The following is a 26,868-nucleotide window of genomic DNA, read 5'->3' on the forward strand; positions in this document are numbered from 1 at the left end:
ATATCTTCTCTTTGTCACTTTGTTCTTCTTATTCTAATTTCTTGTTGTTGGTTAAGTTCACTTTAAAGGAAAGTATTAGTGTTGGGGAAAGGCAATTGTGTAAGCAAGGGAAAAGTGCAAAGTAGTATTGGTGATATATGTTAACAAAGCAAGAATATGAGATCTGGGAGGATGGAGGTTAGATTCATGTAAATTGTGCAGAGTTATAGCAGTAGGTAGAGTACCTATTATGAGGTAGATGATTGAATATGGGAGGAATATGGTATGAGCTAAAAAGCTATTGATTTTGTGAGAGAGGGAAAGAGAAAAGAAAGGTAATAGTTTTAAGAATGGATAACAGACAGAAAACAAAACAAAGGTATTAGAAATTAAGACTTAGACACTTCATGGATCAAAGAAAGGGAGGTGGGAGGTGGAATATAGGAGAGACAGCAGATGATGGCGGATATCAAGATGTAGGGGAAAGAGGATAGTGTAGGTAGCCTAAATCAGTTCACACAGAAATGAGGCAGTGGAGGATGAGAAAACCCCAGCAAATGTGAGGTGTTTCCTGCTGCACCTATTGTATAATTGAGTTAAAATAAAATAAGTAGAAGATGAGGGACACGAGGGAGAGAGAAAACAGAAAAATAAAAAAATAAATAAAGGGGGGGAAGAGAAGAAAGGGAGAAAGGAAAAGGGGGTGGGAAAAGGGTGGGGAACAGGTAGGGGAAAGGAAAAAAACAGATATACATGAACCACAATTAAAACACCAACTACAGAACAACAACCACAAAAAAAAAAAACCCTAAATAACTGAATAAAAAAAAGACTTTGGGGGATACGCTGTGAGAAAAGACTAGGGGATAATGCGATGTTAGCAATCAGTACATTAAAAAAAGTAAAAATAAGACAAAATGAAAATAAAAACAAAACAAAATGAAACGATAAAGAAAAAATGCCAATGTTGAAGGCCTAGGGCATTCAAGGACCTCAGATGGACCTCAGGGCGTGATGCATTCAGGGGTGGAAAGTCTGAGATATTAAAGACTCAAGAGGTGTGATTCTCTGGGGTGTGGGCCACCAGAGTTTAGGGGATTCAGACCTGGCAACCTCCAATCTGGTCAACAGGAAGCCTAGGAGCCCCATAGTGTAACATAGCCCTCGGGGATCCCCACAGCTGGGCACCAGCCCTATGGGGGAAGTCAGATCCGCAAACTCTATATTATGTCTGAACCCTGCAATTCACTTACTTAGTAGGGCTCATTAATGTGGGTATATCATCACTTCAGCTTTTGGACAGCTCCCGCCCTGTGCTTCCACAACACTGCCACTTCTTGAGGGCGCCTTTACACCACAGCCACTTTACTGGTACAGATCCGAAGCCCGGCCCATGATGCCGAAAACAGATTCCAAAACTGGAATTCCCAAGCTTCGCAAAATATTCCCTAATCAGCTTCCAGATGTGTCCCCCTCCCTCGCTGCACCCTGAAACAACTTCCCAATTACTTCCCTTTATTGCCTACAGCCTAATTCAGTTGCAGATCGGCAGCTGGCCTTGTGGGGGTGAGGCTTCAGGCGGAAGTGCTATTATTTATGTCCGCAATCAAAAATTTCCCCTGCTTCACAACAAAACACCATCTATCTCCCCAATTCGATCCGCAAAGGCAACCTGTCACATCAACCCGCCAACAGCCCACCCAGGATTCACGAACTCCCCAGCACCGCAGAGCCAGCAAAAAGGTGAGCCACTACGTGGCACCATGGCTCCACCCACCCCCAAGAGGGAGGAACCCATGTGCAGGTCTCACCTCTGGGCAATAGAACCCAAATTATATCTTATAGACCAATCCTCTCCGTTACCTTTCCACCAAATCGATGTCCAGACACTTCCTGCCCTGCAAAAATCCTGAAAAATCCCTGCCTCAGAGAACCTCCAGCCATGCCCAGCCATCTCTTCCCAGGAGAGATCGCAAGGCAAGTTCACTCAGTGACCATCTTGCTTCTTCCTTCTCACACCCTTTAATATTTCCTGAAAATCTTGTCTCTTGCTTAGAAATTCTCTCAGTTTCTTTTTATCTGTGAATATTCTACTCTTACCCTAATATTTTTAAAATATTTATTTTTTTATTTTATTTCTCTCCCCTTCCCTCCCACCCTAGTTGTCTGTTCTCTGTCTATTTGCTGCGTGTTCTTCTTTGTCAGCTTCTTTTGTTGTCAGTGGCATGGGAATCTGTGTTTCTTTTTGTTGCATCATCTTGCTGCATCAACTCTCTGTGTGGGCAGTGCCATTACTGGGCAGGCTGAACTTTCTTTCACACTGGGTGGCTCTCCTTATGGGGTGTACTCCTTGCATGTGGGGCTCCCCTACACTGGGAACACCCCTGCATGGCATGACACTCCTTGCACACATCAGCATTGCACATGGGCCAGCTCCACTTGGGTCAAGGAAGCCCAGGGTTTGAACCACGGACCTCCCATGTGGTAGACGGATGCCCTATCTACTGAGCCAAGCCCACTTCCTTCACCCTCATTTTTGAAAGACAGTCTTGCTGAATATAAGATTCTTGGCTGAAAGTTTTTCTCTTGTAATATTTTAAATATATCAGACCACTGTCTTATTACCTCCATGGCTTCTGGTGAGAAATCAGCATGTAATCATATTGGATATCCCTTATGTTATGCATTGCTTTTCTCTTTGTCTTTGGCATCTGACATTCTGATTAGAATGTGTCTCAGAGTTGGTTTATTAAGATTTTTTTTGATGGGAGTTCATTGTGCTTCTTGGACATGGATATCTATGTCCTTCATAGGGTTGGGAAATTTTTAAACATTTTTTCTTCAAATATTCCTTCTGCCCCTTTTCCCTTCTCTTCTCCTCTTGGACATCCATGATATGTATATTTGCATGTCTTTTGCTACATTTAGTTCCTTGATTCCTTGTTCAATTTTTTTTCCATTCTTCATCTGTTCTTTTGTATGTTCACTTTCAGAGACCAGTCCTTTCTTCTGCCTCCTCAAATATGCTATTATATGATTCCAATGTTTTTAAAATTTCATTTATTGATTTCCATTCCCATAAAACCTGCAATTTTTCCATGTATTCTTTCAAATTCTTCTTTGTGCTCATGCAATGTTTTCTCAGTATCCTTAATCTCTTTAACCATCTCATTGACTTTATTAAGGAGGTTTGAACTTCTATGACTAGTTGTCTCAACTCTTGGAGGCTTATCTTGTTCCTTTAACTGGGCCATATCTTCCTGTTTCTTGGTGTGGATAATAATTTTTTGTTGTTGTCTTGGCATCTGGCTTACTAGGGTATTTATTCTGGGTGCAGTTTTTCTCTTAAGTTTAGGGCTTCCTGCTCTTTCTCCCTTTCTGTTTGTGCAGTAGGAGCCAAGCATATAGTTGGTGCAATAAGCTGTGAAGGCTTAAGCTGCCCTCCTTACCAAGGGACTGATGAGGTTTCTCCCAACTTTCTCCATTGCCAGGGGTAGGGACAGAATCAGAGCTGTGTGGAATAATTCAAGTCATGCAGGCCTAGACTGTAGTTACCCAGAGAGACTGATGAAGCTTCACAGCCCTTTCTCCCCTGCCTGGGGCAGGGATGGAGCTGCAGGTGTGGACAGCAGTCTATGCAGTGTGGGTCCAAGATGACTGCAGTTGCCCTAGTAGACTTCTAATTATTCAGTCTGTGTCAGCCAAAGGTACCTGCAATTACCTGGATAGGCTGGTACAGGGCTTGCCAGTGTCCTCCCAGCTGGAGGTGGGGTTGAAGCCTATGATAAGGCTGCAGGCTGATCTGGATGAAAGAAACTGGTCCTTATGGTCACAGTGATTTTCAGTCAGGCTGGCTTCCCCTCATGCTGGGGGCATAGTCAAAATGGTGGCTACCAGCCTCTTTCTGACTTGGACAGGTTCATACTTTAGCTGTTCTTAGGGTTAGACTTTAACAAGCTGAATTTACTAATCACTAGTTGAAATCAGTGGCTAACAATCTCTTCCTTCCCTGTTTTTGGGAAAATGGAACTTCCAATTCCAGCCACAGAATAGCTCTTGGGGTGACTTGTGCTGCCATAGTAAGATATTCACTGGCCTCTGTAGCTTGGCTGGTAATTTCCTGGAAAGCCTAACACAGGTCCCCCAGCTTCCTCCCTGCTGGAGGTGCGGCTGAGGCCTAGGCTACAGCTGCAATCTGATCTGGATGGGAAGATGCCTGTCCCTATCAGGACTGGGATTTTCAGTCTGCCCCACTTCCCCTCATGCCAGGTGCAGAGTTAAGATGGTGACTGCCAGCCTTTTTCTGACGACAGTATCAAACTTTAGCTGTTCTTAGGATTATACTTTAGCCCACCAAATTTACTCATCAGTAGCTGAAGTTGGTGCCCAACCATCTCTTCCTCCCCATTTTTGGGAAGTGGACCTTTCAATTACAGTTGTGGAACAGCTTGTGCCTCCAATGGAGGATGGGCACTGGCCTCCATGGTGTGACTTGCTCTACTTACAAGCCTTCTCTGTAGATGGGCAGTCTCCTCCTCCTATTCTTTCAGGGATGTTGCAGGATGCTCTTCTGGCCTCCTGGAGCCCCCAGACAGGTGCTTCAGCTAGCTCCAGAGAGCTCTGCATGTTTACTAACTGTCCTGTAGCAGGAGCTGACTCTAGGAGCTTCTTACTCCACTGCCATCTTGCTGGTTGTCCAGTCCTATGCTTTTTTTAAGACAAATTGACCAGGAATATTTCATATCTTAGACATATGCATTTCACTGCTTACAGAGCAGAGGTGAGTTTTCTTCCCTTGTTCACTCTGGTCCTAGGGCCTTGATGCCAGGCCCACACTCTTTAGATGAAGCTGTGATTTGTCTAAACCTTAATTAGAAGCAAAAAAAAAAAATCAGCTTCAAAACACTAAATGTATCACATGTGTTTTATTGGGTGTACTAGTGATGATATAGCCTGTTCAACAGTCAGAGTCCCCTTCCCTGGACCCACTGTCTTGGGCCTCCACCTGTCTCCCTCCCTCCCCAGGGCCTCTTCTCCCCAGGCTCCCTGTCTACCAATCCCTTCCCCAGGCCACTTTTACCCTGGGCACCCCATCTATCCTTTCCCTGGATCCACTATATCTGGACTCCCAGACCTTAAAGTCAAATCACATTTTTTAAAAAAGGTTTTATTTATTTTTTTATTTTCCTCCCCCCACCTCAGATCACATTTTTAATATTTATGTGTCAGGCTTCATACTCAGGTTTCATTTATTTTGCTGCTTTCCCTACCCCATTAGCTGGGACATCAGAAACTTTAGAGTTAAACCTGGCTTCATCTGTCTCCAATTGTACAAGTCAATGGCTTCTCTATACTTGATTTACAGAGCAGAGATATATTATGTAAAAGGAAAAAAAAACAGGTTTTATTTATAAGACATCTCTAAGACTGACAAGGAAAATGGGAAGGGCAGGAGGCACCTATGGGCAGCTGTGGGCTCAGCCGGCTCTTCGTCTGGAGGGGTCAGGTCATCACCTCCTGTCCTGCCCAAGTAATCTGGCTACTGCGACCCTACCAGATGATAGCCCAAACCCCCAACTTCAGGAACAAAACTGCAGGGAATGCAGAGGAAATGGAAACTTTTATCTTTGGGACTCCAACTGGCTCTAGGAGTGAAGAGAACAGGGGTTGGTTTGTATAACACATTTAAATTGGTCAATCGCAGATTCAGCCTGAAGGAAAGTGGACAAGACTACTTCTTTTTTTTTTTTAATTAATTTATTTTATTTCTTTCTCTCCCCACCTCGATGTCTGCTTTCTGTGTCCATTCACTGTGTGTTCTGTGTCTGCTTGTATTCTCATTAGGCAGCTCCAGAAACCAATTCTGGGACCTCCCAGAGTGTGAGAGAGGTGACTATTCTCTTGTGCCACCTCAGCTCCCTGATCTGCAGTGTCTCTTATTGTCTCTCCTCTGTGTCTTTTTGTTGTGTCATCTTGCTGCACCAGCTCTCCACATGTGCCAGCTTGCCTCATGGGCCAGCTTGCTTTCACCAGGGGACCCTGGGCATCAAACCCTGGACCTCCTATATGGTGGATGGGAGCCCAATTGCTTGAGCCATATCCACTTCCCAAGGCTGCTTTTTGAGGTTCCTCTCCCTCAGGCCAGCTTTTGCCTCTTAGACCCTGAGATGGTGGAGCCCCACCTGGAGAGAATTGAATGAGCTGAGGGCCCACAGTTCTGTCTCATGCAAAGCCCTGCCTTGTGATGACTGAACCCTGAAAGCAAGGCTGTTCCTGGTGGGTTGGTGGGAATAAAGGGATGAATGTGCATGTAAACCCAATATGGGTTTGAGAGGTGCTGGGCCCTCCACGGGAAAGGCTCTGCCATGGCAGGTCCCTGGGTGTTGGGTAGCTTGTAGGGGCATTAGTGCCTCCAAACACAAGGTTCCTATTAGGGGTGCTGGCTCCCACAATGGCAGTAGGGGTGCTCTGGCTCCAGGGCCCTAGGGCTTCAGGCTTAAGCTTATTCCATAGCAATTTGTAGTGTGGGACCCCCCCCCTCCATTCTGCTTTTATCCTGAGTGCTTGAATGTTGGAGCACAGATCTGTGACCTCCACTTGGTTCCCAAAGCTCCTATGTGCTGCTTAAACCCCGACTGGAGTGGTGCTGCCAAATGTTGAGATTCACTGCCTCACATTGGCCTTGAAATTGGTCACAGCACAGGGCACGTTGGTGATGTATGCAAAATCAGATGCATTGGCTGTGCCAGAGGAGAATACAGTAGGGGTGGACCCATAGGCCAGCTGGAGCCTGGCTTGGGTGTCCAAGGTGGAACTTGTGGGTATCAACCCCCCAAAGCTAACTGGTGCTGCCCAGGGGTGGCTGGCCTTGAGGAGAGGTTGAGGTGGGAGCTGCCAGATTTGCAGACTGGAAAGAATTGTCAGAGCTGATGGCTCCATGAGGCTGCCCACCAATAGGTTGGGGGGGGTGACTCTAGGGTTAAAGAGGTCTTTACACTTTGGGGTAGGGTTGCAGAACCCTAGTGTGGGCAGGCTGGGGGTTTCTGGCTGAGGCAGTGCTGCCACTTGGGGTGTCTGGAGGGCCTGGTCAGATGGGAAGAAGGTGGCACTGGAGCCAGCTGGAGGCCCACAGAGCAGTAGGGGGGAGGGATGTTGTATTCATCAGGGTGATCCCAAGGTTGGAAGATGGCAGGAAACCAGGCCTGCAGATATGCTGGTTGTGAGTGGTTGTGGATTTTTTCCCCCATTTTTCTTCATATATTGAAGTATATCACTCATACATAAAATATATAGACAATAAGTTTATTGTAATTTTTGTGAACTTACAAAGCAAACATACATAAGATCATACAGGGGTCTCATACCTCACCTTACCACAATCAGTTCAGTTCCGTTGGTTTATGTGTCTGTTTTTATGACAGTACCATTGCTGTTTTTAACCACTGTAGCTAGGTAATATGGTTTAAAGACCAGAAGTGAGAGTCCTCTGACTTTGCTTTTCTTTTTTAAGATGTTTCTGGCTATTCAGGACCCCTTCCTTACCCTTCCAAATAAATTTCCATTCATTTTTAAAATGCTCGTGGAATTTTTATAAGGAATGCATTCAATCTGTATATCATTTTGAGTAGAATTGGCATCTTAGTAACATTTAGTCTTCCAATCTGAGCATGGAATGTTCTTCCAAAGATTTTGGTCTTATTTATTTCTTTTAACAATGAGTTGTGGTTTTCTGAATACAAGTGCTTTACAACATGGGTTAAGTATATTCATAAATATTGAGCTTTTATCTGTCATATTTTACTTTCACCACTCTTTTTACTTCAGCTACTTTTACTAATATAATCTTCATTTTTAGACTCTCTTCCAAACCTTTCTTTCCTGTTTTTTCTTTTCAGGCTGTAACACACCCTTCAATATTTCCTGCAAAGCTAGTCTTTTGGTTATAAACTCTCTCCATTTCTTTTAATCTGTGAATATTCTAAACTCACCCTCAATTTTTAAAGACAATCTTGCTGGATATAAGGTTCTTTTCTGGCACTTTTTTCTTGCAGTATCTTAAATATATAACTCTGTCTTCTTGCCTCCATGGTTTCTGATGAGAAATTGGCATTTAATCTTATTGGGTATCACTTATGTGTTATGCATTGCTTTTCTTTTGCTGCTCTCAGAATTCTTTCTTTGTCTTTGACATTTGACATTCTGATTAGTATGTGTCTCAGTTGCTATTCAGATTTATCCAGATGGGAGTGTGTTGTGCTTCTTAGATGTGCATATCCATGTCCTTCAATAGGGTTGATTAATTTTCTACCAGTATTTCTTCAAATATCCCTTCTGCCCTTTTACTCTTCTCTTTCTGGTCTACCCATGACACATATGTTTGCATGTCTCTTGCTATCATTTATTTCTCTGAGACCTTGTTCAATTTTTCCCATTCTTTTTTTTCATCTGTTCTTTTGTATGTTTGCTTTCAAAGGCCATTTCTTCAAGCTCACCAATCTTTATGCCTCCTCATCTGTTATTTTATGGTTCATGTGTATTTTTAATTTCATTTATTGTGCCTTTCATTCCCATAAGATCTGCTAGTTTTCTATGTATGCTTTCAAATTCTTCTTTGTGCTCATGCAGTGTCTTCTTAATATCCTTAATCTCTTTAGGCATCTCATTGAATTAGTTAAGGAGATTTGTTGGAACATCTCTGATTAGTTGTCTCAACGTTGTCCTTTATATCATCTGGAGGCTTATCTTGTTCCTTCAACTGGGCCATAGCTTCCTGTTTCTTGGCATGGATTGCAGTTTTTTGTTGGTGTCTTGGCATCTGGCTTACTAAAAGTATTTATTCTGGGTGCAGTTTTCTTTTTAGTTTAGTGCTTCTTGTCCTTACTCCCTTGCTTGTTGTGTAGTAGGAACCAAAGATGTAGTTGGTGCTTTAAGCTGTGAAGCTCAAGTTGCCCTCATTTCCCCAGGGACTGATGAAGCATGTCCCAACTTTCTCCTTTGCCAGGTGTATGGACAGAGCCACAGCTGTGTGTGATAATCCAAGTTTTGCAGGCCTTAATCGTAGTCACCCAGAGAGACTGATGATGTCTCAAGTCCTTTTCTCCCCTGCCTATGGAGGAGTGGAGCTACAGGTATGGGCAATAATCTATGCCACACATGTCCAAAATGATTGTATTTGCCCCAGTAGAGTTCCCACTATTCAGTTTCCCCACTGAATGTACCTGCAGTTACCTGGAGACGGTGGTGAGGACCCACCTGCTTCTTTCCTGCTAGAGGTGGGGCTGAAGCCTTGGCTTGGCCTGCAGGCTGATCTGAGTGAAAGAAGTTGGTCCCTACCAGCAGGGTGATTTTCAGTCAGCCCAGCTTCATCTTTGCTGGGGGCAAAGTCAAAATAGCCTACTGGCCTCTTTCTGACTTGGATAGGTTAAAACTTTAGCTGTTCTTAGGATTGTACTTTAGGTGGCCAAATTTACTAATTAGTAGCTGAAATCAGTGGCCAACCATCTCTTCCTTCCCTGTTTTTGGGAAATAGAGCTTCCAGTTCCAGTCACAGAGGAGCTCCTGAGATGGCTTGCACCACCAGTGTAGTATGATTACTGGCATCCATGGTGTGTACTGTATTTTTCCAGAGAGTCTGGCAAAGGTCCCCCCAACTTTCTCTGGAAGTGGGACTGGGTCTTGGGCTAGAGCTGCAATCCAATCTGGATGGAAAGAAGCTGGTCCCTACCAGCACTGGGCTTTTTAGTCCATTTGCCTTCCTCGTGCATGGGGTGGAGTTAAAATGGTGGATACCAGTCTCTTCTGACTTGGATATGTTTAAATTTTAGCCATTCTAAGGACTATACTTTAGTCTGCCAAATTTACTAATCAGTAGCTGAAGCTGGTGCCCAGTTGTATCTTCCTGCCCATTTTTGGGAAGTGGAGCTTCCGTTTCCAACTGCAGAATAATCCCGAAGTGGTTTTTTCCTCCACTGGAGGATGGGCACTGGCCTCTAGGGCATAGGGTGCTTTATTTATGAATCTTCTCTGCAGATGGGCAGTCTCCATCACTTCAATCATTATTAAAGTATTTTAATTTTTTTCATAATAATAATAATAATAAAACAGACAAGAATGGTGAAAAATGAAAGAACCAGATTGACTTTGTATTATTAAATTAAATTGAAATTGTTTCCTATCTACTTTTTGCTGGATTTTGATTGTATTTCATATTCAAAACCAAGCCACAGTCTCAGTTCTCAATAGGATTATCTATAATATAAACAGAACACACAAAGTTAAGTAAAAACAGTACCTTGTTGTATCACGTATTTACACATTGTCCTGGGAGAACAAAATGGAGAAAATATTTGCCTTGGGACAACACATGATCATCTCAGTACGTGCAAAAGAGGGCATTTGACAAAATACAACATCATTTCCTGATAAAATCCTTCCAAAACATAGGAATAGCAGGAAACATTCTTAATACAATAAAATACATATATGAAAAATTGAAAGCTTTTCTGCTAAGATGAGGAATAAGAGAAGGGTGTCCACTCTGTCCACTGTTATTCAATATTGTGCTACAAGTTCTGGATAGAGCCATTAGGCAAGGGAAAAAAAAGGTACCCAAATAGGAAAGGAAGATGTAAAATCACTATTCACTGATGATATAATCCTATAACTAGTACATTCCAAAAAATCTACAACTACACTCCTAGAACTAATAGACAATTTCACCAAAGTGGCTTGATACAAGGCTAATTTACAAAAATCAATAGTGTTTATATACATTATTAATGATAAATCTGAGGGGGGAAGTCAGAAAAAATTTCATTTACCATAGTTTCTAAAATAATCAAATACTTAGGAATAAATTAAAACAAGACCATAAATTACCTATATTCAGGAAAGTATAAAATATAGCTAAAAGAAAGAATGATGATATAAATAAATGGAGGAATATTCTGGATGCATAACTGGGAAGACTAAATATCATTAAGATGTCAATTCTATGCAAACTGAACTACAGTTTTAACACAATCCCAATAAAAATTCCAACAGTCATCTTTGTGGAATTGGAAAAGCCAATTTTTAAAAATGTCTAAAAGGATAAGGGCCAAAATAGCCAAAAATATCTTTAAAAAGAATAAAGATGGAAGATTCTCACTTCCAGGCTTTAAAAGATACTATCTTGGTACAGAGGTAATAACAGCTTGGTACTTGAATAAAGACAGACAGATTGCCAAATGGAATCAAACCAAGTGCTCAAAACAAGATCTTCAAATCTATGGTTAAGTGATTTTTCACAGAGCTGTCAAAGCTACTCGGCCAGGTCAGTACAGCCTCTTCAACAAATGGTACTGGGAAAACTGGATATTCTTAGCCTAAAGAAAGTGCCCCCTATCCCACACCTTATTAAAAAATGAACTCAAAATGGATCAAACAACTAAATATAAATGCAAGGACAATAAAACTCCTAGAACAAAAAAATTAGGTCAGCATCTTTAGTACCTTGTGGTACATGGTGGTTCCATGGAGATTACACCCAAAGCACAGGCAATAAAGAAAAAATAGGTAAATAGGACTTTCTCAAAATTGAACACTTTTGTGCTTAAAAAATTTTACTAAGACGGTGAAAAGGTAGCCAAATCAATGAGAAAATATCTTCAGAATCCACATATTTGACAAGGGTTTATTTCCACATTATATAAAGAGATCACACAACTTGACAAAATGGCAAGCAACCCAATTTTTAAAAAGCCAAAAGACTAGAAAATTTTCCAAAGAGGTAATACTAATGGCCAAAATGCATGTGAAAAGATGCTCAACCACCACACCAGGGAGCCAAGAGTGCCTACAACTGCATGCAGGAGAATTGCATCCATCATCCATGTGGAATCTAAGCCCCATCTCAATATAGAGGTGGAGTGGACATAACCATCCCAGGGTCCACAGGATGGAGGAATAGAGTATGGATTAGAGTGGACTTACTGATATTCTATTCTGGAACTATTGTGATTAGTAATGGAAGAAAAGGTAGCATTAATGTGGAGAAAGTGGCCATGGTAGCTGCTGAGGTAGGGAGAGGGAAGAAGAGATATGATGTGGGGGCATTTTCAGGATGTCCAGGGACAGTTCCTGGACATCACATGTCCTCCCATGGCCCACTGGGTGGACTGGGTGAGAGTGTAAACTACAGTGTAACCACTATCCCTGTGGTGCAGCAGTGCTCCAAAATGTATTCACCAAATGCAATGAATGTGCCACAATGATGAAAGAAGTTGCTGATGTGGGCGGAGTGGGGTGGGGGGATGGAGGGTATATGGGGACCTCATATTTTTTTATGTAACATTAAAAAATAAAAAAAGAAAAATTGGGGTATCAAAAAATGAAAAAATGAAAAAGTTTTGTTTTTGACATTTTGCCTTTCATCACTGCTATAGGTATTGTCCTGTATGTACAGTGGCAAGGCAATTTCTTCCATTTCTTCCTCAGTGTCTACATCCTTTCTTTTATTTCCCTAATTATTAAGTTTGTCTTCACATAAGTTTTAGATCACAGTAATTCACATGTACAGTATATGGTACTCCCACATATCCAACATCATTTTGTGCCTTCCCCAGCAATGATCCTTTTATGTGTTCATATTATATTTGCTGCAGCTGATGTACAAATATTGAAACAATAGCTTTCAAACATGGTTCCATTTGAGTTTACATTATACTTTGTATTTTTGACTATACAATTTTCTAAATTTTTAGTTATTTTATGTTTTACATTATGGTTTGCATTTTTAGCCTATAGACATTTATACATTTTTTTGTGTAATTTAACATGTTCTATATCCATAATTGAATGTCTTGTGGAACACTTTTATTGCTGCACAGTTACACTGATTCCATCTATTCAACCCCTCTTTCCCCTCCCATCAGGGCCCACCACAACAATCTTCATTACTTGAAGACCATATTCAGAGATACTTGCAACAATGTTGAGGACTTGACATACTTGACTACCCGAACCCATTGGGAGCCACCAATTCTCTTGAAAGATACAATTCCCTTTGTTTCAGAACATCAGTCCTGCCCAGGATGTGTGTATACCTTCACTCTCATTGTATGGGTCTCCACCCAATGATATAACAATGCACTATGACAAAATGAACACTCACACACTCCCTAGAAGCCTGCCCTGTGTCAGATGCCCCCCCCTTAAGCATCTTAAACAGGTAACCTTCCATATTATATTTTCTAAAGAGTTTTTCTGCATTATAATTTTAACCATATACCTGACAATCTCCTATGTTCAAATGTTCCCCCCAATTTCTTGGGCCATCTGCCCCATCCTCCCATCCCTAGCCCCCCTCAAGCCCACAAAGTCCCATCCTAAGCCCCCATTTTATCCCTTCCCTGTATAAATACTTACCTCCAGCTTATCATAGATTTCTTTTACATCTCTAGTTAAATTTATTCCTAGGTATTTGATTTTATTTACTATTGGAAATGGTATTTGATTCCTGATTTCCTCCTCAGATTGATCATTATTGGTGTATAGAAATGCTACTGACTTTTTTGCGCATTGATCTTGTAACCTGTGGCTTTACTGAACTCATTTATAAGTTCTAGAAGCTTTCTTGTAGACTCCTCGGGGTTTTCTATGTATAGGATCACATTATCTGCAAATAGTGAAATTTTGACTTCTTTCTTTCCAATTTGGATGCGTTTTATGTCTGGTGATTGCCTCAGTGCTTGAACAAGTACTTCTAAGACTATGTTACACAGAATGGGTGATAATGGGCATCCTTGTCTTGTTCCTGATCTTAGAGGGAAAGATTTTAGGATTTCACCATTGTAAATGATGTTAGCTGTGGTTTGTTTTTTTTAAGATTTATTTATTTATTTCTCTCCCCTCCCCCCACCACACTGGTTGTCTGTTCTCTGTGTCTATTTGCTGCATCTTCTTTGTCCACTTCTGTTGTTGTCAGCAACATGGGAATCTTTTTTCTTTTTGTTGTGCCATCTTGTTGTGTCAGTTCTTCATGTGTGCGGCACCATTCCTGGGCAGCCTGCGCTTTCTTTCATGCTGGGCGGCTCTCCTTATGGGGTACACTCCTTGTGCATGGGGCTCCCCTATGTGGGGGACATCCCTGCATGGCATGGCACTCCTTGTGTGCATCAACACTGCACATGGTCCAGCTCCACACAAATCAAGGAGGCCCAGGGTTTGAACCACGGACCTCCCATGTGGTAGATGGATGCCCTAAACACTGGGTCAAGTCTGCCACCCCCCTTCAATCTTTTATATGATATATTACATTAATTGAGTTTCTTATGTTGAACCATCCTTGCATACCAGGAATGAATCCCACTTGGTCATGTGTTGTTGAATACGATTAGCAAGTATTTTGTTGAGGATTTTCACGTCTATGTTCATTTCAGAGATTGGTGTGTAATTTTCCTTTATTGTGGTGTCTTTGTTTGGCTTTGGTACCAGAGTAATCTTGGCATAATAGAATGAATTAGGCAATGTTCCTTCTATTTCAATTTCTTGGAAGATTTAAGAAAGATTGGTGTTAGTTCTTTCTGGAATGTTTGGTGGAATCACCTGTGAAGCTGTCTGGCCCAGGGCTCTTCTTAGTTGGGAGGTTTTAATGACTGATTCTATCTCTTTACTTGTGTTTGGTTTGGTGAGATCATCAATTTCCTCTTTTGTCAATGTAGACTGCTTATTGTTTCTAGGAATTTGTCCATTTCCTCTAAATTGTCCTTCTTGTTGGAATATAGTTTTCAAAGTATCCTCTCATGATAGTCTTTATTTCTGTGGGGTCAGTGGTGATATCTCCTTTCTCCTTTCTTATTTTGTGTATTGCATCTTCTCTCCTTTTTTCTTTGTTAGTCTAGCTAAGGGTTTGTCAATTTTATTGATATTCTCAAAGAACCAGCTCTTGGTTTTATTTTTTCAAGTGCTTTCTTATTTTCTATTTCATTTAGTTCTGCTCTTATCTTTGTTATGTCTTTCTTTCTTCTTCCTTTGGAATTAGTTTGTTGGTTTTTTTTACTAATTCCTCCAAGTGTGCAGTTAGTTCTTCAATTTTAGCTCTTCTTTTTTGATGTATGAATTTATGGCCATAAATTTCCCTCTCAGTACTGCTTTTGTTGCATCCCATAAGCTCGGGTATGTTGTGTTATCATTTTCAATAGTTTCAAGGTAGTTATTAATTTCTTTTGGGATTTCCTCCTTGACCCACTGTTTTTATAAGGGTGTGTTGTTTAAGTTCCATTCTTGGTGCCAAATCTAGGTCCCTGGCCCTAGCAGATTTCCAGCTTCATTCCACTGTGGTCAGAGAATTATTTTGTATGATGTCAATCTTTCTGAATTCATTGAGACTTTTTCTGTGGCCTAGCATGTGGTCTATCTTGGAGAATGATCCATGTGCACTTGAGCAGAATGTATATCCTACTATATTTGAGTATAATGTTCCATATATGTCTGTTAGGTCCAGCTCCTCTAATATATTGTTCAAAAGTCTTTGCTTCTTTATTGATTCTCTTTTGAGATGTTCTGTCCAAAGTTGATAGTGGTGTATTAAAGTCCCCCACTATAATTGTAGAAGCATCTATTCCTTCACTTAGTTTGTCCAGTGTTTCCTCACATATTTCAAGTCTCCCTTGTTAGGAGCATAAATGTTTGATTGTTCTTTCTTCTTGAAAGATTATCCCTTTCACTAATATGTTGTGTCCATCTTTGTCTCTCACTATTGTTTTGCATTTAAAGTCTATTTTGTCTGATATTAATATAGCTACTCCTGCCCTTTTTTGGCCATTGTTTGTTTGTAAGATTGTTTTTCAACCATTCACTTTCAACCTCCTTGAATCCCTTGGTCTGAGATGCGCTTCTTGTAGAGAGCATATAGATGGTTCATAGTTCCTTATCCAATCTTCCAGTCTGAGTCTCTTGACAGGTGAGTTTAATTGATTGACATTCAGTGTTAATATTTTCATGGAATTTCTTATGTTAGCCATATTTTCTTTGGATTTGTGTTTGTCATATTTTGTTTGATTTTATCTGTGTTTGTCTTTTTTGTTGCTCTTACACTCTGCTCCAACTCTGTCTTTCTTGGTTTTTTCTTTCTTCCTGCAGAACTCCCTTTAGTATTTCTTGAAGGGCAGGATTCTTGTTGGCATACTCTCTTAGTTTCTGTTTATCTGTAAATATTTTGAACTCACCATCATTTTTGAATGCTAACTTTGTTGGGTAGAGTATTCTTGGTTGGAAATTTTTTTCTTTTAGGACCTTGACTATGTCATACCACTGCCTTCTTGCCTCCATGGTTTCAGATGAGAAATCAGTGCTTAATGTTATGGAGCCTCCTTTGCATGTGATGGCTCTCTTTTCTCTTGCTACTTTTAGTGTTTTCACTTTGTCTTGATTATTGGATAATTTGACAAGTGTATGTCTTGGGGTAAGCCTGTTGAGATGTATGCTGTTTGGGGTGTGTTGTTCTTCCTGAATAATGTACATCCATTTCCCTCAATAGGTTTGGGAAGTTTTCAGCCTTTATTTCCTCCATCACCCCTTCTGTCCCCTTTCCCTTCTCCTCCTTCTAGGATACCTATAATGTGTATGTTTGTGTGTTTTGCCTCATCATTCAATTTCCTCAGTCCCTGCTGGATTTTTTCTATCTTTTTATCCATCAGTTCTACTATCTCTTTGATTTCAGATGTACTGTCTTCCATATCACTAATTCTCTCCTCTGCCTCTTTGAGTCTTCTGTTATTTGCTGAGAGTGTATTTTTGATTTCTTGAATTGTGCTGTTCATCACCATCATATCCATTATCTTTTTGTGTATATCAATTTCTTCTGTATTCTCTCCAAGTGTTCTTTTCATATTCTTAATCTCTTCCTTCTCTTCATTGAATTGGTCCCTAAAATATGTTTCAAGAGCTTTAATTACTTGTTCTATGTTCTGCTCCTCTTCCTGCTTTTTACTGTGTTCATTGGATTGGTGCATGTTTTCCTGATTATTGGTTTGGTTTGTGGTTTTTTGTTGCTGTCTGGTCATCATTTTATCTTGACAGGTTTAATCAGTTGCTTAGCTTCTTTGTGGAGGGGTTTAATTAGTTGTTTTTGTGTGTGTTAAGTCTTCTCTTTGTCACTTTGTTCTTCTTATTCTATTTCCTTGTTGTTGTCTAAGTTCACTTGAAGGAAAACATTAGGGCCAGAGAAAGCAAAAGGAGTAAGAAAAGAAAATGAATAATAGTAGTATTGATATACTACTATAGTAAGTATTAACAGAAGAAACATGTGAGATCTAGGAGGATGGATATTAGATTCATGTAAGCTCTGTAGAGTTATAACAGTAAGTAAAGCAGAGAATGTATAATGAGACAGAAACTGAATATGGGGAGGAATATAGTGTGAATTAAAAGGCCACTGTGTTCAGGAGAGATGGAAAGAGAAAAGAAAGGACAATAATATAAAGAGTGAATATAAGACAGAAAACAGAACAAAGGTATTAGAAATAAAAAGTCAGAAAAATAAGGGGGCAAACAAAGAGAGGTGTAATGTAAGGGAAACAATAAATGATGGAGGATAGAAAGATGTAGAGGAAAGGGGATAGTGTAGGTGGCCAAAATCAATACACACAGAAAAGAGAAAGTTGAGGATGAAGAAATACAGCAAATGTGAAGTGCTCCCTGCAGCACCTAATATAAAAAGAATAAAAAAGAAGAGAAAGAAAGAAAAGGAAAAAAGGGACAAAAGGGAGGGGGAAGCAAGCAACAAGAAGAAAAAGAGAGAAAAAGAAAAACAAAAAAGGGCCTTCAGGGGATAAAGAGGAAGGAAAAAACCAAAACCATGAAAATATCAGACAAAGCTTCGAGCAAGGGAATCCTCTTTTCAGTTAAATAAAATGCTTAGGAATCTGACATTTGGCCTTTCTCCCTTCTCACTTCTCTTCCAGGGCAGCAGGAAAGCTACCTGAGAGGTCTGGTAGGAGATTCGAGAGGGTTCTTGTTGAACCAGCTCCACACAGAAAACAATGACTTAATTTCCAGAGAGAGAGCACCCACAGCTCACCAGGAACCCCAAGTATGCTATTGGAAGCTTGGAATGCACCTCCTTCAGTCCCTCTCCTTAAGGTGTGCTACAAGAGGGCTAGTTGATTTTCTGAGTCCACCTTCTCCCAGACCAAGTTTCCTATCCCAGGGTATTTAGGTGAATAGGCTTTCTCAGCAGATTCGCCACTCCTTTCTTCCCAGGCTCTCCCCAAGCTAGCCGGTATGCTCCTCCAAGTGGAAAAATAAAAAGAACAGAAGTGGGGGGCATCACCAGAATATTGAACCCATATTAGCCAGGCCCCCCTGCTGCACCCCCCACCAAATCCCTCCCACCCACAGAATCAGTCCAAAACTGGAGGGCTAGGGCAATCCCAGACCTCCAGGAGTGCTGGACTAGGGAAAGGAAAATCTGGGACACTGCAAACCCAGGGTATGAAGGTCCGTGGAACACGGGCTATGGGGCCTCAGGGGACACTGACCTGGGCACCACACATCCAGGGACCATGGGGCCCAGGAATACTGCTGCACAACCGACAGTTCTCAGGGCATACCGCAGCTGCCAGCCCCAGAGGGAAGGGTCCCACCAGCCCACAGCTTCCAACCTCTGTACTTGTAACCCACAATTCTACCTTTAGCAAATGGCACCTCTGTTACTGTCTCTCCAAATCAACATCCACACACCCTCCACCCTGCAAGCCCCCAAGACAGCCCACTCTGGCAAGACCCCATCCCCACTTGGCCACCTCTTTGCAGGAGAGACTGTAAGGTGCACTCACTCAGACACCATCTTGCCCTGCCTCTCCTAACTTGTTATTCTAACCTTCCCCTTCCCAATTTCCTTTCTGTGTCATGATCTGATGATTTTAGCACAAGTACCTGAGAAATACCAAGATGCTTGTTGCCAAGGTAATTTATTTTTTTATTTCATAAAACATCAACTTTCATGCTCAAACATGGTAACCCAAGTTGGGACACCACTTGGAACACAGCTAAGTGAAAAATCATGACATGAAAGTGGGCTGAGAACTGTGGTCAGGAGACTTGCAGCTGTGAGCAACAGAAAGAAAACCGCTGTGAACTTAGCACCACCAAACAGAATCTCTGGGATCTTGTTACCCTGTGCAGGGGCATTTCCAACAGAAGGCCCCTCCGCTCCCAGTCCTGTGCCACAAGGAGATACAGGTCTCTGTGAGAAGGTGATTTATGTGAGTGCACAAGCAAGGAACTGGGGGATCTTCCCAAAACCTGTTCAAAGTGAGAATGGGAGCCAGGGTTTTTATAGGCAAAGGAGAGGGCTAAGGGAGAAGTAAAACAAGTAAAAAAACAAACATAGTGAGGACTAGATATTCCAGGGGCCTTGTGAGGAGGATACATGCAATTTCTCAGGCCTGTGTTCTCTCAAGCACATTCACCTTGTCCTTGGTTTCAGCACCAAAGAAGTCAGAGTTTAGAAAGTGTTGTGCAGGTGCTTACATGCCAGTCTCCATGACTCCTTTCTCAGTGAGCACTCAAGGATATCAAGGTTTTTATCCTCTGAGGTAAGTTACAGATTTCCTGGGTCACAAGATACTCCTGATACCATTCTGTTTGGTTTTGCTTTGAGGTTTTTATTCCAGTAAGCAAAACTGAGAAGGTTTGGTTAATATTCTTCAGGGAACCAGATGCAAAGTGTAAGCTTCTAAAATTAGACTGACTGAAAACTAGTTCAGTTATGTCTGGGAAGACCCAGAGCTGCTTAAGTGAAGAAATTTTTATGAAGTGTATATTCTAGCTATCAGTCTCACTTAAGGAATCAAGTAGCAGTAGATCCATTATAGGAGTGATCCTTCACAGCCTGCGTGGTTTCCTCTAGGTCTCAGGCATGTCTCAATTTTCATTTCCACATTCTGGTGCGTTCCTTAATTCTGTGAGGCTGACCCTTCTCCTGACCCTACAATGCCTACTGAGCTTCATTCCTCACCTGCAGGGGGTTGTCTATATCCAGGGCACAGATGGAAATTTCCAAGATTACTTGATGATTGCCTTCCATCTACACATCCTATAGGAGCTTATATGCCTAATTCCTGTTAGGTCTCTATTTAGAAAAACTGTAATTCAGACAAAAACCACTTGCAGCCTTCTAGGAGATTTGGTTATGGTTTTGGGGTAGGCAACAGAGTAGGAAGGACACTACAAACATTTCATTCCAGTTGCAAGTCTACAATAAATGAATTGTTTTTCAGAAAATATATGCTTCTGTGAACTACCATTCTTCTCTGGAAGATGACATCTGAGGGGGATCATTTGGCCCTTTGCCCAGAGACCTGAAGGTCACTGGAACACTGGGTCATGTTTAGGACTTGCTCATGGAGATGCTGCTGAAGATAAGACACGGACTTGAGTGCAAGGGTCACTTGGTCCCCACAGAGGTCACATGATCCCCAGCAGATTCTTGCAGCCACCATGCAACTAGGCCATGGCTCTGTTTCTCTGGGATTCCTCTTTGTTCCTGGTCTTTCTAAGCACCAGGACACATTCCAACGGCCCAAACAGGAAAAGCGGGAGTTGCATTACTTGCCATGATCTTTCAGAAAGCAGCTGTGTGTTTCTGTGCTTGTGCACATGTGTGTCTGTGGGTGGGTATGAGACAGAGAGAGAGGGAGAAAGAGAGAGGGATAGAATGTATGTGTATGTGACAATAAACATTCTCAATTTTCTCTGACTCCTATTAAGATAATAAAAGCATTATCAACTACTCACTGATTGCCTGGACCCATTAGAAAATTCATAGGTATGTCCTCATAAACACATGTAATTATTGCCATTCAAAGGTGAGGAAAGTGAGTATTAGAGAAAAAAATAAGTAGCAAGCATGAAATTTGAAATTGGTCAGCTCCTGATTTCAATCCCAAGTACCCTTTTTGTGTGAACATCTTTGATTCAGTTAAACTCTCAGTGCCAGTTTTCTCAATGTACCATGATAATGCATCTACTGTACTCCTGAAAACATATTTTGATCATTTTTAAATTACATGTTATTAAATGAAATAGATACAAGAAGGAGGAGTTTGCAATGGAAGCAGAAATCTTTATCAGTAGGCACAATGGATTGAAGTTACAAAGCTCATTATAACTGAAAAAATGATGTCCTGTAAAAGAAGAGGACCAAGTTTGGTCTCTTCCCAGCAGATGTGAGAAATACTGGGGGTGGGCAGGTATTGACTGTAAAAGGGCATGAAGGAAAAATTCTTTGGTTGGTTTGTTGGTTTCATTGGGGTAGGCCTTTGTCAAAGTGTACTGGTGTGAACAGGTGAATGGTCTGGCTCGTATCTATATGAATTAAATCTCTATATAATTGAGAAAATGATTATTAGCTGAGTAATATTCCATTGTATGTCTATACCACAACTTATCCATTCATCTCTTTTTTTTAATGAGAAATTTTATCATTTTTTACATGGTTATTACAATTTTATTTTTTTTCAATTTATTTTTTTAATATTACATTAAAAAAATATGAGGTCCCCATATACCTCCCACCCCCTCACCACACTTTTCCCCCCATAACAACAATCTCCTCCATCATCATGAGACATTCATTGCATTTGGTGAATACATCTCTGAGCACCGCTACACCTCATGGTCAGTGGTCCACATCATAGCCCACACTCTCCCACATTCCACCCAGTGGGCCATGGGAAGACATACAATGTCTGATAACTGTCCCCTCAGCACCACCAGGACAACTCCAACCCCTGAAAATGCCCCCACATCACATCTCTTCCTCCCATTCCCTATCCCCAGCAGCCACCATGGCCATTTTCTCCACACCAATGCCACATTTTCTTTGATTACTAATCACAATAGTTCATGAATAGAATATCAGTAAGTCCACTCTAATCCATACTCTATTCCTCCATCCTGTGGACCTTGGAATGTTGTGTCCACTCCACATCTATATTAAGTGGGGGCTTAGATTCCACATGGATGCAGGCTGCAATCCTCCTGCTTTCAGTTGTAGGCACTCTTGGCTCCCTGGTGTGGTGGTTGACCTTCTTCAACTCCATGTTAGCTGAGAGGGGTAAGTCTGTTAAGGCTTAGGGCCTGGCTATCACATAGTCCAGAGATTCAGGTCCCCTGGGTATATATTAAACCCCAGCACAAACTACAGTTCTGGTAAAAGTAAAAGGAGAGGCTTTGGACAAAGATCACATCTGAGTCCAGCTCCATCACACAGAAACACAAACTCCAAAGCAGGGCCAACTGACATGGCACTAAACTCCATCTGCCATGACCATAGAACCTGTGGGTCTCTGTAGCCATCAGAAGAACCAATACCCAGGGTTGTATCTACTTTATCTGTCTCTGGGACTCTGCTCAGGTGTGCATAAGGGCAACCCCTCTGATAACCTCCTGGCTCTTTTTGGAGACTCATAGCCATATAAACTCATTTGTCCTTTCCATTTCCCCCTTGATTCAGGTCAAAATGTATTTTTAACTCCTGGTATATGTAGACTGAGATATTCTGCTGGTCTGAGTTGACCCTTTTATTCAAGGTCATTTTCTAGTTACATCATCAGCTGGTACTTGGTAGTAATCCCTTGGTGCCAGGGAGGCTCATCCCTGGAAGTCATGTCCCATGCTGGGAGGAAGGCAACACATTTATAAGCTGAGTTTGGCTTTGAGACTGGCCACATTTGAGCAATATGGAGGCTCTCAGGAGGTAACTCTTAGGCACCCTGCAGCTCTAGGCTTTGTTCTTATTTCAGGTGCACAGGCTCACAAGCATAGTCATTAGTATCAAGGTCTCCTTGTTGGACCTCCATTCTCTTTTGGTCTTTGCCGTTGCACTTGGGGGATTGTTGCTGTTTCTTTAGGGACTGTGATAGAGCTCCCATGGCTAGGAACTCAGCACTCCCTCAGTTGTTTTTAATTTATATCCACTATGAAAATATCCAAACATTATTATGCACCCTGGGTATATGCCCTGTAGAAATCCCTGCCAACCATGTGTTCCCTGTCAATAACATCCCACACCAGTATTCCTCCCCTGCCATTGTTGAACCTCTCTGTGATCCAAAACTTCTTGGAAAGTGAAGCCCAATATATTGCCAGGTTCCATTAATAGTAAAATGGAATATAGTGATGAGTTTAAAGGTTAGATATAGAATACATATTAATTTTTAGAAAAATTAAGGTAAAAATTAATTGGGGTATCAAAAAATTTAAAAATGCAAAAACTTTGTTTTTGATGTTTTGCCTTCCATCACTGCAATAAGTGTGACCCTGTATGCAAATTGTCAAGGCAAATGCTTCCGTCTTTTCCTCGCTATGTCCTTTCTTTTTCTTTTCTTTTTTCTAATTAACCTTATCTTCACAAAAGTTTTAGATCACAGTAATTGATATATACAATATACAGTACTCCCACATATCCAACATAAAACCTTTTCCCTTCCACAGCAATAATCTTTTTACATATTCATACTATATTTACTGAAACTGTTGTACAGATATTGAGACAATAGCTTTCAAACAAGGTAACATTTGTGTTTTCCTTGTGGTTTATATTTTCGATGATACAATTTTCTAAATTTTTAGTTATCTTATGTTTTACATTATGATTTATATTTTAGCCTTTCAGCCCCTATATATTTTTGGTTTAATTTTATGTCTTATATACATCCTTGTGTACTCTTGTGGAACACTTCTATTGCCCACACAGTTACATTGGTTCCATCTATTCAATACCTCTTTCCCCCTCCCCTTAGGACCCACAGTGACAGTCAATCTTCATTGCTTGAAGGGTCATGTTCAGAGATACTTGCAACAATGTTGAGGGCTTGATATGATCAACTTCCCTAATGCACTGGGAGCCACTATTTCTCTTGAAAGATACAATTCCCTCTATTTAAGGGCATCAGTCCTCCCCAGTATGTGAGTATACTTTCACTCTCATTATATGGATCTCTATCCAATGATATAACCCACTATGGCAAAATGAGCATTCACATATTCCCTAGGAGCCTGTCCTGCATCTGATTATCTCTTTTAAGCATCTTAAACAGGTAATGATCCTTATTATATTTTTTAAAAAGTTTTCTCAGCATTATACTCTCAACCAAATACCTAACAATCTCCTATGTTTGTATGTTGCCCCCCTCTCCCCAATTTCTTGGGTAATATTACCCATCTTCCCATCGCTAGCCCCCCTCAAGCATGCAAAGCCCCACACAAAGGTAAACCTATGCCCCAATTTTATCCCTTCCTTGTACAAATACTTACCTCCAGCTTATCATAGATTTCACCCATGTAGGTGTCTTGTTACATCCTTCCTCTACACCCCAATTTCTTTTAAGTCTATCATCCAGTCTCTAGCTCTCTGAGGCAGCTTGGTTTACTTATTTCATATCATTGAGGTCATGTAGTATTTGTCCTTCAATGCCTGGGTTGCTTCACTCAACATGAGTTTCTCAAGATTCATCCATGTTATCACGTGTGTTTGTAGTGTACTCATTCTTATAGCTGAGTAGTACTCAATTGTATGTGTATACCACATTTTATTTATCCATTTATCTGTTGATGGGCATTTGGGTTGATTCCAACTTTTGGCAATAGTGAACACTGCTGCTATGAACATTGATGTGCATATATTGGTTTGTTTCCTTGTTTTCGGTTCTACTGGGTATATACCCAGCAGTGGACTTGCTGGGTCATATGGAAAATCTATGGCTAGTTTTTAGAGAAACTGCCAAAATGTCCTCCACAATGGCTGGATTCTTTGACAATCCCACCAGCAGTGGATGAGTGTTCCCAATCCTCCACATCCTCTCCAGCATTTGTAGTCTTCTGTTTTTTTCATAGCTGGCAATCTTATGGGAGTAAGATGGTATCTCATTGTAGTTTTGATTTGCATTTCCCTGATAGCTAGAGATTTGGAGCATTTTTTCATGTGCTTTTTAGCCACTTGTATTTCTTCTTTGGAGAAGTATCTGTTTAAATCTTTTCCCCAATTTTAAAATGGGTTCATTGTCTTTTTCTTTTCAAGATATAGGAGTTCTTTATATATGCAGGTTATATAAGTCTCCTATCAGATATATGGTTATGAAATATTTTCTCCCATTGTGTAGGCTCTCTTTTCACTTTCTTGACAAAATCCTTTGAGGTACAGAAGGCTTTAATTTGAGGAAGTCACATTTATCTATTTGTTCTTTTGCTGCTCGTGCTTTTGGTGTAAAGTTCATGAAGCCCCTTCCTATTACAGGGTCTTGTATATGCTTCCCTACACTGCTTTCCAAAGTCTTTATCGTCTTGGCTCTTATATTTAGGTCTTTGATCCATCTTGAGTTGATTTTTGTATAAGGTGTGAGATGGTAATCCTCTTTCATTCTTTACATATGGATATCCAGTTCTCCAGGCACCATTTGTTGAATAGGCCATTCTTTCCCAGTTGAGAGGGTTTGGTGGTTTTATCGAATATTATATGACTATATATTTGAGGATCTCTATCAGAATCTCAATTCGGTTCCATTGGTCTGTGTGTCTCTCCTTGTGCCAATATCATGGTGTTTTCACTACTGTAGCTTTGTAGTATGTTTTGAAGTCAGGTAGTGTGATTTCTCCAATTTCGTTTTTCTTTTTCAATATGTCTTTGGCTATTCGGGGCCTCTTTTCTTTCCAAATAAATTTCATAGCTAGTTATTCTAGTTCTTTAAAGAATGCTGTGTTGATTTTTATTGGGATTGAATTGAATGTGTAGATTAGTTTTGGTAGGATAGACATCTTGATAATATTTAGTGTTCCTATCCATGAACAGGGACTGTTCTTCCATTTATTTAGGTCTTCTTTGATTTCCTTGTATAGTCTTGTGTAGTTCTCTGTGTATAAGTTTTTTACATCTTTTAATTTATTCCTAGGTATTTGATTTTTTAATTTATTATTGTAAATGGTATTTATTTCTTGATTTCCTCCTGAGCTTGCTCATTATTGGTGTACAGAAATGCTACTGATTTTTGCACATTGATCTTATAACCTGTAACTTTGCTTAACTCATTTATGAGTTCTAGAAACTTTGTTGTAGCCCTCTCAGGGTTTTCAATGTATAGGATCATGTCATCTGCAAATAATTATATTTTCACTTCTTCCTTTCCAATTTGAATGCCTTTTATATCTGGTTCTTGCCTCAGGGCTCAAGCAAGTACTTCTTAGACAATGTTAAATAGAAGAAGTGATAGTGGGCATCCTTGTCTTGTTCCTGATCTGAGAGGGAAGGATTTTAGGATTTCACCATTGTAAATGATGCTGGCTGTGGGTTTTTCATATATACTCTTTATCATGTTCAGAAAATTTTCTTGTATTCCCATCTTTTGCAATGTTTTCATCAAGAAAGTGTGCTGTGTTTTGTCAAATGCTTTTTCTGCATCTATAGATATAATCATGTGATTTTTTTTCCTTCAGTCTGTTTATGTGGTGTATTACATTGATTGATTTTCTTATGTTGAACCATCCTTACATACCTGGAATGAATCCCACTTGGTCATGCTGTATAATTCATTTAATGTGTTGTTGAATACAGTTGGCATGTATTTTCTTGAGGATTTTTGCTTCTAGGTTCATTAGAGAAATTGGTCTGTAATTTTCCTTTCTTGTGATGTGTTTGTTTGAATTTGGTACTAGGGTAATGTTGGCATCATAGAATGAGTTAGGTAATGTTCCTTCTGGTTTGATTTTTTTGGAAGAGTTTCAGCAGGATTGGTATTAGTTCTTTCCGGAATGTTTTGTAGAATTCACCAGTGATGCTGTCTGGCCCAGGGCTCTTCTTAGTTGAGAGGTTTTTAATGACTGATTCTATCTCTTTACTTGTGATTGGTT

At 40.7% G+C, this 26,868-nt stretch overlaps 1 long non-coding RNA gene across 1 annotated transcript; it reads left to right on the top strand.

The window, feature by feature from the left end:
- Window positions 1-17,897: 17,897 nt before the first annotated feature.
- LOC131279316 (uncharacterized) lies at window positions 17,898-20,722 on the top strand. The gene is made up of 2 exons (XR_009186701.2): window positions 17,898-18,102; window positions 20,244-20,722. It is a non-coding gene; the product is annotated as an uncharacterized lncRNA (long non-coding RNA).
- The last annotated feature ends 6,146 nt before the right edge of the window (window positions 20,723-26,868 follow it).

This window comes from Dasypus novemcinctus, chromosome 7 (assembly GCF_030445035.2).
Source record: "Dasypus novemcinctus isolate mDasNov1 chromosome 7, mDasNov1.1.hap2, whole genome shotgun sequence".
NCBI lineage: Eukaryota > Metazoa > Chordata > Mammalia > Cingulata > Dasypodidae > Dasypus > Dasypus novemcinctus.